Raw genomic sequence first — 12,341 nt, 5'->3', positions numbered from 1 at the left:
TCTTGTGTGGTCTCCTGGGTCTTCATAGGCAGTGACAGAACAGAGAATGAACTTCACCATAAGTCAGTCTCCTTCTTCTCCTTCTCCTGACCTCACAAGGTCCACTAAAGATAATTACACTTCCTTACAGCTCCCTGGAACACTTTTTCTCCTCAGAGCTCTGCTGTCCCAGTGTATCCATAGGCATCTCTACCATCAATGCTGAAGATGTTTGCCAAAGGTTTGGGTCACAGAGGACGTATTGGAATTTTGCTCCCTCTCAAATAGACTTATGGTTAAAGTACCATGTAATAGGTTAAGTTTTTATTCTTTTTAGAGTATTTATTGGTCATTCTTTGATATCCATTTTCTAGAATTATTAGTCTTTTAGTTCAATTTATATATTTATTTTATTAGAAATAGACTTTTCATACACTATATTCTAATTACAGTTCTCCCTCCCCCAACTCCTCCCATATCCTTCCACTTGCCCCTTCTCCCTCATTAGAATACAAACAAGCATCTAAAAGAATAATAAAGTAAAATAAGATAAAAATAAAAGCAAATTAGGATTGGAAAAATAACACACAAACAAACAAATATACAAAGAAAAATCACAGGAAATACATGCTAATGCTGAGGCACACACATTCACACACACACACAAAAAAAACATAAATACAAAATTGAAAATCCTAATACATAAACGAAACGTCTATAAGGGAAAAACAAACAAACAAAAAGCCCAGACAAAGCATAGTGAGGCAGTGACTGTGACTTTGACTGGGCTCTGGTGGAGACACATTGTCCTAACTGTTACTGTTTGTGTTTTTAAGCTAGTATCTAGGTGTCTGTGTTTGGAGTGATTGTGACTCTAGTTGTTGATAACTCATCTTGTCTTTGCTCTGTTCCTAGGTTTCTGTTGCCCTCTCTGGATTTTAGGAGAGTGTGTTGTTGACTGTGTGTCATCACCTGGTAGCGAGTGCTCTCTGGCAGCTGGGGCCATGTGGGGTTCAGGATAGTATGTGTTTCCATGTACTAGGTGCTGGACAGAAGGAATGGACAGGGTCTAGAAGGGAGGGCCTCTGCTGAGAGCATCCAGGAAAGAGGAAAACTGAATCTGCCGGGAGAATTTGTGGATTTCGAGGGAACCTTGCACTTTGCCTGCAACAGGGCTAGGAATGAGACTGGAGATTTTGTAATGAACAACAAGAGGGAGAGTGAAGATTGCCTACCTGATTCCTAAGTCATCATGGCCAGAGACTTCCCAGTTATGGAGCGCTTCTCTGCCTATTGATGGCTGACACAGAGAGCTGGAGTCTGGGAGGAAAACTGGGTCTTGAGAGGTTCCATGGTGTCCCCAGGGCATGGAGGCTAAGAGAGAAGGCAGACCCCTGCAGGGTTGGGAATGTGACTGTAAAGGTGATTTTAAAGGAACAAGTAAAGAGATTTTGACTACTCCTCTGTGTATGTACTAATCATTTTTCATTTGTTATGGTAGATAAACATGAAGTATCAGCTGTGATTTACTTTTTACAGGAAAAATACTAACAAAGCAACAAAGCATATAAAGACATCAACTCACAAATTAAAAGCAAATTATTTTCATGTAATTTTAGTTAATAGTCTATTTCTCAAACAGTTATTTAATCTCATGCCAATTATATGATAAAAGTATAAAACCTAAAATTAACCCCAATAAAGGGGCTACATTGCACAAATAAAAGTAGAATGCTGGTTGAGGAGGAGGCTCCCGTGTTGGATTTGATATTCGGAAGAAACCTTTTGCTTTCTTAGGATTTTTTTTTGTCCTTAGTGAGACTATTTATTTTGTCAGTTCTGTGTATTTACTGCACAGGAAAATCTTCGTCTTGCAGGGTTCCAAAGCAAGAATGCTTCAAACACTAGTGACTGACCACCCTCTTAGTAATTTCCTGTAGCTATCTGGGACTTTATGATAGTCACAATGCAGATTGTGTTGGAGCCAATTCTATATTTCTTTGATCCAGAATCCAAATAACGAATCAATCTACTTGTTTTCCGAATATTCTAAGGCAGTAGTTCTCCTCCTACCTACTGCTTGGACCTTTTCATACAGTTCTGTATGCTATGATGACCTCCAACCATGAAATTCTTTTGTTGCTACTTCATAACTGTAACGTTACTACTGTTATGAATCATAATGTAAATAAATGACACACAGGATACCAGGTATATGACCCCATGAAGGGGTCATGGGACCCACAGGTTGAGAACTGCTGCTATAAGGGACTAGTCTAATGGTGTCATTTATCTGGATAGTAAAATCTTGCTGAGGAAATAAATCATGTTATTCCCTATTAGAACCAGACTAAATGACTAAAGACTTGTGAAGTGTGTCACTGTGTGTTTATTTGCTTCTATTAGAAAGATCTTTGGAAGAACGTTCAGATAATTGGGTTTAATTCAGATTTATTCTGTTCTTTCTTACACTATTAGAACATGTTTAGGAGAAATTAATGGCTATAGATATAAACTAAAATTACAATTATGCACTTCTGTGGTTGACTTTAAACTGTGTGCAAATTCCTGAACACGCATGAGGATTTTTTTCACTGTGACATTTGATAGCTTTGATGGAGAAGAAAGAAGAAGAAAGAGAGGGGGAAAGGGAAATAGAGGAAGAAAAGAAGAGGGAGTGTGACAGGGAGAGAGGGAGATTGAGATATTTTGGTTGTAGTATTGACAAATAGATGACTGTGATAACTGGTAAGAAATCCATCTGCAATTCAGGTGGTTTACAATTCTCTACGTCAAGGAAAATTGCAGAGCAACTTAATGGAGATGTCAGCCAAACTATGATTAAAATAATTTTTGATGAAGGATCAGTGACTCTTGGCATATAACTGAAAAGGAGGTCAATACTTGGGTGACACTACTGTAATGAAAGATCTTAGTTCCATTCCTATTTATTTGTGTGAACAATGAATGTCCAAAGTCATAGCAATGAAAACCAAACAGGATTGATGCTGGGGCCTGCCTCTTTATCTTAATAAGTAATATTTGTCATACACAGAACATGTGAAACAGATGTGGGATAAACAATTCCACTAATATAATTAAAAGATTAATTTCCCACAATCAATAACAATATTAAGCAGGACAGTGGTGGTGCATGCCTTTAATCCCAGCACTTGGGAGGCAGAGACAGGTGGATCTCTGTGAGTTGAGGCCAGCCTGGTCTACACAGGGAGTTCCAGGACAGCCAGAACTGTTATATAGAGAAACCTTATCTCAGAAAATAATAATAATAATAATAATAATAATTACAATAAACAAAGATTATAATTTTAAATGTTGACTTAATTAAGTTCTCTCCTTCTAATTCTAATTGTAATTCAGCTCAGAAGAAGTATTTTTAACTCCTAGAGTTCTGTGGTTACAGAGAAGTTAAAAACATCACATTGATTCATTTTTACTGTAGTTATATAATTAATGAAAGTATATATTAAATTTGTAGACTTTGATACAATTCACTGGAGATGGAAATATGAAAGGGACTTAAGCTAGTAAGAATGATATAAGCCAGGCGTTGGTGGCACACACCTTTAATCCCAGCTCTCGGGAGGCAGAGGCAGGAGGATCTCTGTGAGTTCGAGGCCAGCCTGGTCTCCAGAGCGATTGCCAGGATAGGCTCCAAAGATGCACAGAGAAACCCTGTCTCGAAAAAACAAAAAAAAATGATATAAAGCTGTTTACTGTTTAATATTCACATAATTACCTATAACTTTCAGGTTATTTTATGTTTATTAAAATTATATAGTAGATTATTCTAAAATATTAAGGCTTTTTATATCTATAATATACAGCCTTTGTAATTTAATCTCATCATGAAAATATTAAATGCCATCCTTAAACTGTTTCAGAATTATATTTGTTAAAAATTAAAATTGAGTTATTTTTAAAAAATTAAAATTAAAATTGACAAACTGAGTTTTGAAGATGAGCTCTTATGGATAGAGTATGGTATGGAATTTTGGCTTTCTCGGTGTAGCTGTGGGATTTTGATGTGGGAACTAAGGCCCTGGTTTTGTCATTACAATAGCTCTTCTTTCTCCACACTTCCATGAGATTTAGTGCCTATCCCAAACATTCCAAACCTTTTGTGTGCCTGGAGTTACTGATTCAAAAGCTGAATTACAGCCACGTCTAAGTCCATGCATTCCTCAGAAATATCATAGGATTGATTCCCAGCCATAACAGGGAAGGATAAGGAACTCCACTAAAGCATGTCACATGGTTTCTTTCTTCTGCTTTTGCTTTCCTGTGCATATAAAAGCTGTGTTCCTACATTCTGTAGTTCATATTAACTGTGCAGTAACAATATGGCTAAACCAGGTACATTTCCTAATGTTAGAAAAACTAAAAACTAAAAAAACTAAAAAACACTTATGCTCATTTGAGCCCTTGTAAGAACTAATCTTTTTTTCTAGTGAGCATATTTCCTTTAGTGGCGACTGAAGAAGGATAAGTGGCTGTAGAAATGTCTAAACATAAGGTTGCAAGGAAGTTTGAAGAATTTATTGACTGGGCTTTTAACAAAAAAAAAAAATGGTACAGATAATTTAGTGCTATTTGAGAGCCCTTTCCTTTCAGAATTGCTTTTATACTAAAGCCAGTCTTGTCTAGTTAGACAATGGCATTATCAGCTGTGTGTGTCATACTTTTCACCTACAGTCATTGCTTCAGCAGCCCCAGCTTCTTTGCCAGGATTGGACTCCAGCTCTAGAAATATTCTTTCATTTCTAAGCAACATTCTGATGTCTGTGACAGTTTCATTTTTAATAATGCTGTTCACTTGCATTCTCAAGCTCTGTCTTTCATGCTAGTTCTCTGATATTTTTACTTAGTGTGCAGTTAAGTCCTTCACTGGATTCTTGAATCCCACTGGGTGAACCATTAATCAAAAGCAAGAATTTCCAAACCCCTTTTAATGTTAGCATATACACTGCCTTCCATGAATATTAATTGTTCTTAAAGGTATCCAGAATGGTGTATCCTCTCCAGGTTTTCAATCCTTGTTGTCCAGATGGTTGAGGGAAATCACTATGTATTGCAGCTACAGCCTTATGTGTGTTCTTTAAATAATAAACCTAAAACATGAAATTATTCCTTATTTCATGGACTGTAAAATGCACAGTTTTTGTGGGCATGAAAATAGCATCCATCTCTTTATATCATCTTCACTGGAATTCTTAGATTGAAAAAAAGTCCATTGTCACTGAACCATAGTGTGCAGGTTTGTAAAGGAATAGCCCCAAAGGCTCATATATTTGAATCCTTCGTCATCAGGAAGTGACACTATTCCTGGATTAGAAGGTGTTGCTTTGTTAGAGGAAGTTTGCCACTGGGGGTGAGTTTTGATGTTTCAAAAACCTATTCTATGCACAGTCTTCTCTTCCTGCTGCTGTGGATTCAGAGGTAGAACTCTTAGTGACTTCTCCAGCCCCATGTCTGCCCTTCTTCCTGTCTGCCACCAACCTTCCTGCCATGATGATAATGGGCTAAACCTCTGAAACTATAAGCAAGCCCCAATTAAATGCTTTCTTTTATAAGTGTTGCCTTGGTCATGGTGTGTCTTCAGAGCAATAGACTAGTGACTAAGACACATAGTTGTTTGAACAGAATTTTTCTTCTGAGCAAGAGATCTCAACAGTGGGCATACAGTGTTCAGTAAACTACACTATAAACAGATTGCTGACATTCAGCTTTGCTTTGCCATAGATGGAGCACAGGAAAAATTGATGTAGCAGAATTATGAAGGACCCTAACATTTTTCAGAATGCTGTTGCCATTTGCTTGATAGTGACCAGCTATATTCACCTTTAGCAAGTAAGGCAGTCCATGTTTTCAAAGTTCTGAAGCCATATAGTTTGATTCCTCCTCTCTAGCTAAGAAAGCCTCAGAAGGCATCTTTTGTATAAGGTCAGACAGGTCTGATCATCTATACTGAACACCTATTTTTTTTTTTTAATGTGGCATTTTACCAGTTGTCATTGCTGGGATCTTCTGAATAAGCGCTGAAGCTCACAACACGAGTGACTACTCTGCATGTTCCTTTGCTGTTGAAGTGTTTTTGTTGTTTGTGTAGGTTTATAAACCGCCGCTTATTGGTTAGCTTCAGACTTCTAAAGCTTTCTTATTTCTCTGTCTCCGTAGACCGGAGAGGAGAGCATTGCCATCACTTTGGTTTAGGTTTTGGATTAGGAGAACATGATTGCTATTCTGCCTAGATGACTAAAACTTCCTTCTTATCACCAGCAAAGATGTTGTGCTTTCTTTTCATCTGTGTAATCTGTGGAGTCATCAGTTTATTTCCCTTCAATGAGGCTTTCTTTTCATTTACCACTGGGCAAACTGGCTCAAAAATGCCTCTTTACTGAACTGCTTTGGTTCTAGACTTTCCATACTTACAGAAGTGAATCATTTCTGGATTTTGAATTAACATTAAAATTGTGGGTGTGCAATTTTTGCTCTCAGTTGGACAATAAAGAGGCCAAAAGAGGGTCATTAGCTGTCCTTATTTCAGTTCTGTTTATGTGAAAGAGGAGAAGAAGGCTTAGAGGACTGGGGGAGAAGGAGGGATATGGCTAGTCAGTGAAAGGGCACATAAGCCAATTTTCAGTCACATTGTCATATCTAGACTTGAATGTTATGAAATATATACTGAGTTTGGTCCATAGTGATCTTTTATCAAATATCTTCTAATGTGAGTGGTTTCCACAACTTTTACTCATTATTGGCTACAATTTGGCAAGCACTTCATCAATATCAGAACATCAAACTCACTTTACATGAAACAATAAGTTAGACTTTTTACATCAGAAAATCATGTTTTGTGAAGTATAACTATATTGTGGCTCCAAAATCATAAAGTTTAGGTGAAGAAAATAGATGTGGAATGTTTCCCTGTTTGAGGGCATTACTTTAATTGTTAATAGTACAAATAAAAAATACAATGTATCCATTGTGATATACATGTGTGTGTGTGTGTGTGTGTGTGTGTGTGTGTGTGTGTGTAATATATAATTGTATTCTTTGAAGAGATTTTAGGGACATTAATTTTAGTCCATATTTGAGTATTTATTTTTGTTTTATGTTGTATTAGTATTTGCCTTCATGTGTGTATTTTTGCCACATGTGTGCCCAGAGCATATGGAAGTTAGAAGAGGGCATTGGATCCCCTGGGACTTGAGCTTTGGGTGGTTGTGATATGCTATGTGAGTTTCGTAAACGAAACATGGATCTTCTCCAAAAGTGGCAGGTCCTCTTAACCTGCACCTTCTCTCCATTCCCTTGCATCAATTTTTCTTTTATTTGTTTTTCTCAGTATAGTTTTAAACTCTACAAGTCACATTGTTTTTAGGTAATAGCTATTTATTGAGTACTCTATAATGTTTGATTCATGAGTTTTCCTATGGGTTCCAAATTTTAGTCCTAGATTGGCCAGTTGATATCAATGATAGGATTGAAAGTCATGAGCAAACATGAGATGTGGTAGGCATAGTTGTGTGAATGAGAATGCCCAGCATAGGCCCATACATTTGCATGCTTAGTCCTCCATGGAGGACTATTAGGAGAAATATTAGGAGGTATATCACAAGGAGTGTGCTTTGAGGTTTCAAGATCCCAGGCCAGGCCCATCGGCTTTATCCTTCTTTGCCGCCTATAGATCAGGATACAGTTCTCAACTGCTGTTGCTCAAATTTGTGGGTTGCTGAGCGTGCGGCCGTGCTCCCCACCATGATAATAACAGCCTCAGCCTCTGCAATTGTAGGCCAGCCCACAGTTAAATATTTTCACTTTAAAGAATTGCCTTGGTCTTCGCCTGGGCGGCAGAGGAGCTCAGGGACCATTTTGTGGAGCACCGGAGAGCAAATGGGCATGTACTGCCTGCCTGCTGTCGCTTCGGAGTCTTGGCACGGAACCGCAGTAGGAGAGGCAGTCTCTCCTCTCTCTCCTTCCTCTTGTGAGATTCTTTTTGATCTTCAGTTACATTTTCAACTTTGTTTCCTTCCTTGTCATCGAAGGAAATGGCTAGCAATGTTACCAACCAGGCAGATCCTTGATCAATGAATTCCCGTGCATTCATTGGGAATCTCTACACTCTTTTGGTCAAGAAGTCTAATGTGGAGGCAATCTTTTCAAAGTACGGCAAATTTGTGGGTTGCTCTGTGCATAAGGGCTTTGCCTTCGTCCAATGTGCTAATGAAAGAAATGCCTGGGCTGCTGTAGCTGGAGAAGACGACAGAATGATTGCTGTCCAGGTTTTAGATATTAATCTGGAGTGCAGAGCCAAAAGTGAACCAAGGAAAAGCAGTTGTGAAAACGATCTGCAGCAGAGATGTACGGTTCCTCATTTGAACTGGACTATGACTTTCAGAGGGATTATTATGACAGGATCACAGTTACCTACCACGTGTTCCTCCTCCTCCTCCTCCTATTGCTCGAGCTGTGGTGCCTTCTAAACGCCAGCGTGTTTCCGGAAACACCTCCCTAAGGGGCAAAAGTGGATTTAATTCAAAGGGTGGACAACGGGGATCTTCATCCAAGTCTGGAAAGTTGAAAGGAGATGGTCTTCAGCCATTAAGAAGGACCTGACTCAGATAAAATAAAAAGTGGATTCTCTGCTGGAAAGCCTGGAAAAAAATTGAAAAGGAACAAAGCAAACAAGCAGACATGTCCTTCTCACCCCCAGTAGAGATGAAGAATGAAAAGTCTGAAGAACAGAGCAGGGTCTCTGTGAAAAAAGATGAGACCAATGTGAAGATGTGGGGGAGGGATGACCAGCTGGAATTGATCAAGGATGATGAAAAAGAGGCTGAGTAAGGAGAAGATGACAGAAACAATGCCGTTGGGGAGGATAACTTTTAAGCAGAGTTTAGAAACTTACCCGGTTATTCATTTACCTAGGTGCTTGTGAGAGATCAAAGTAACACCAGATCCTCTCCCCTAGTGTCTTCATCACGTTCTCACTGTTCACCCTCTCCTCATCCTTTCTGTGTTCATTGATTCATAATTGTCCTGTGCCTAGTTCCATTTTCACTTCCTTTGATGCTCCTTAGTAGTTTTGTTAAGTCTGACCCTGTAAGTTTTGCTTTTAATGTTGATACCTCTTTGACTTAACAATAAAAAGATGTATGGAATTTCTTTAAAAAAAGAAAAAAAAAACAGAATTGCCTTGGTCGTGGTGTCTCCTCATAGCAATAGAACAGTGACTAAGTTGGTACCATGCTGTTGTTTGAAAGAATATGGAAGACTTTGGACTCTGGACTAGCTGTTGAACACTTTAAGCAGGACTTAGTGGGCCACTGTAGTAACAACTTAAAAGATAGTAATGCTGAGAGCAATATGGGCCCATCTTAAGTGGTTTCAGAGAGGCCTTTTATTAGCAACTTTCTTAGAGACCATTCTTGTGATATTTTGGCAAAGAAAATCACAGCTTTTCCCCCTTGTCCTAAAAATTTGCCAGTGGCTAAATTGAACACTGTTGGATTAATGGCTTTGACTGAGGAAATTTCAAGACACCCTCGTACTTACGGTGTCATGTGGTTATTAATGATCACTTTTATGGAGATCTGTAATAAAAAGAAGTAAGCAGAGCAACGGAAAATCCAAAATGTGCAATTAGAGGGAAAGGATAGCACCAAGAAGTGTAATGAAGAAAACAGAAGTTCCAGAGCTCAAGGAGATAAAGAATTTAAAGAAAAGCTTGATGCTAAATGGAATAAAGAGATTGGTGACCTCAAGGCAAGACCCTACCTAGCCAAGCTGAGAAAGGGAATTAAAGGAAAGATTAAGTAGCAAAGAAAACTATCAATAACTGATAGCTTATGGAAACTGATAGCAGCCCCAGCAAGTGGAAAAGCTTGGAAGCTTCAGCCACATTATTATGGCTTTAGAGTCAAGGATAGAAGAAAGGAGTTGTGGACTTTGCTTTTTTGGCTAAGAACAACTCATGAGGCTAATCGTGTGTCAGGGGTGTCAGGACTGAAGCTTTGAAGATGAAGTTTGGATTGTGTTGGAGATCCCAAAATATTAGAGATACCAGAGCCTTAAGATATCTGCCATGAAGATCTTCACAGCTGGTATGGAACCAGCCAAAGAGTGAGAGGTATATTGCTGTCAAAACTAAAAGGAGCTGGAGATCTGAAGAGCCCTTTGACATCAGACATAGAGATGCAGAATTTGGAGTTTTTCCTGCTGATTTTTGTTCTTGCTTTAGTCCAGTATTTCTGCACTATATTCTTTTCCCTCCCTTTTGGAATACTAATGTATACTCTGTGCTATTGTATGTTGGAAGTATGTGATCTTCAATTAAATTTAATTTTACAGGAGGTCACATTTAATAAATTGCCTTGAGTCTCCGAATAGACTTTAGATACTGAAACAGTCTTAAAACAGAAAGACTATGGGGACTATTGAAGTTTTACTGAATACATTTTGCCTGATGATATGGCTACAAGTCTATGGGGGTAAGGGAGTAGTATGTGGTGGCTTAAGTGGAGAATGCCACCCCTATATATTATATATTTATATGCTAGTCCTCAGTTCATCAGCTGTGAGGGAAGGATTGGGAAGGATTAAGAGATATGGCCTATTGGTGTAGATGTAGCTTTGTTTAAGGAGGTTTGTCACTAGGAGTGGGCGTTGAGCTTTCAAAAGCCTGGAGCCTTTTTGAAGTGTACTACTGCCTCCTTGAGATTTTAAAAAGCCAAGGCAAGACCCTGTGGCACCCTCTCTCTCTTTCTTTGCTTCTTGTGCATCAGGATGTAGCTCTCAGCTGCTGCATGCCGCCATGATCCCCACCATGATGATAAGGGACTAAGACTAAGCCTTTGAAACTGTAAGGAAGCCCCCAATTAATTGATTCATCTTATAAGATCTCTTTTTCGTGGTATCAGTGACTAAGACACTGATCAGGGAACAGTGATTAAGACACATAGTTTTGTTTTAAGAGACTAAGATGAAAGTTGCCAAATACTAAACAAAGGCTGAGGTATGGGTGCAAAGCTTGGATGATGGTTAGAAATGAAAACATGGAGTATGAAAGGATTCTCCGACAGGAAGAGATTCTTCCAGGTTACATTTGATGGTGAAATAAAACTGTGACTCAAATGCCTCCTGGAAACTTTCTGTCTCAAAATATCTCCAGGGTCATAAGGAAAATTCAAAGAAGACAAAAAAAAAAAAAAAAAAAAAAGCTTTATGTAGCTTGCGTTTTTTTTTTTTTTTTTCCCTCTTAAGTTTGAGGTAATGGGTCTTGGAAATAACTCAGTTAATAAAATACTTAAGTGTAAATATAAGGACCTAAGATCCATCCTTAGAACCCACAAACAAATAAACAAAACAACAGCCAGGCATGAAGGGTTGTACTTATAACCTAGCAGACAAGTGGGTTCCTGGGGGTCAATGACAAGCCATCTTAAACTAATTTGTGACCCTCCGGTCCCAGTAACAGAACCTGTCTCAGCAAAACCAAGGGAATGGCATTTGAGGAACAATATTCTAGATTGAGCAATGACCCCCACATGTAAAAAATGCACCTGCAAGCATGCATCTGTCAGCATACATATTAATGCACACCCACACATACAAGTGCACAAACACAAGCACACACAACACAGTGTCTGCTATCTTATTTTATTGTCAATTCTGTACTTTTCATGTCATATTACTAGTGAGGAAGCAGCAGAACCCAGGGGACCAAGGAGGAAGCTGAGCTTTCCTGTGTTCTCACCTTCACATCTTTCTGGTTCTTTCCCTGCTAAGACATAATGATGAATATCACAGAGGAGGGAAAATTCACACATTATGTAGGCATTTTTTTACATATTATAGTTGGGAGAAGGAGAAAGGAACAATAAAGGTGTGGGCAGTTTTGTGTAGCTGGAAGTTGACTCTACTCTCTAATTAAGAAGAGAAAAAAATGTTAAAAGTTAAGGTAATGATTAAAATATATGCAGAATTGGAAAGTGGAGAATGAACTGCAGGAGATTTATGGAATGATGCCTGGATCAGAAGACAAATAGATGAACACCAACCATTAAATGTTAGCAACCATGAAAATTAGGACAAATAGATATTAAGTTTCAGCCATTATTGAATGTAATAACTTTCTTTTTTGAGAAAAGATGTAGCTCTATGAAGCCTTGCCTGGCCTGGAACTCACTGGCTACTTAGACCAGGCTGGCCTGGAACTGACAGAGATCTACCTGCCTCTGCCTCTCTGCCTCTCTGTCCTTCTGTCCTTTTGCCCCTTTGCCCCTTTGCCCCTTTGCCCCTCTGCTACTCTGCCTCTGCGGTGCTGGGATTAAAGGTAT

At 38.7% G+C, this 12,341-nt stretch overlaps 1 pseudogene across 1 annotated transcript; it reads left to right on the top strand.

Annotated features, from left to right (window-relative positions):
* The first annotated feature begins 8,051 nt into the window (after positions 1 to 8,051).
* Positions 8,052 to 8,892, top strand: LOC100763396 (annotated as a pseudogene). The gene has a single exon (XR_004767968.1). The product of XR_004767968.1 is annotated as a heterogeneous nuclear ribonucleoproteins C1/C2-like (transcript).
* The last annotated feature ends 3,449 nt before the right edge of the window (positions 8,893 to 12,341 follow it).

The sequence above is a fragment of the Cricetulus griseus genome, chromosome 2 (assembly GCF_003668045.3).
Source record: "Cricetulus griseus strain 17A/GY chromosome 2, alternate assembly CriGri-PICRH-1.0, whole genome shotgun sequence".
In the NCBI taxonomy this organism is placed as follows: domain Eukaryota; kingdom Metazoa; phylum Chordata; class Mammalia; order Rodentia; family Cricetidae; genus Cricetulus; species Cricetulus griseus.
The sequence above is the reverse complement of the archived record's forward strand: the minus strand, read 5'-3'. Positions and strand labels throughout refer to the sequence as shown.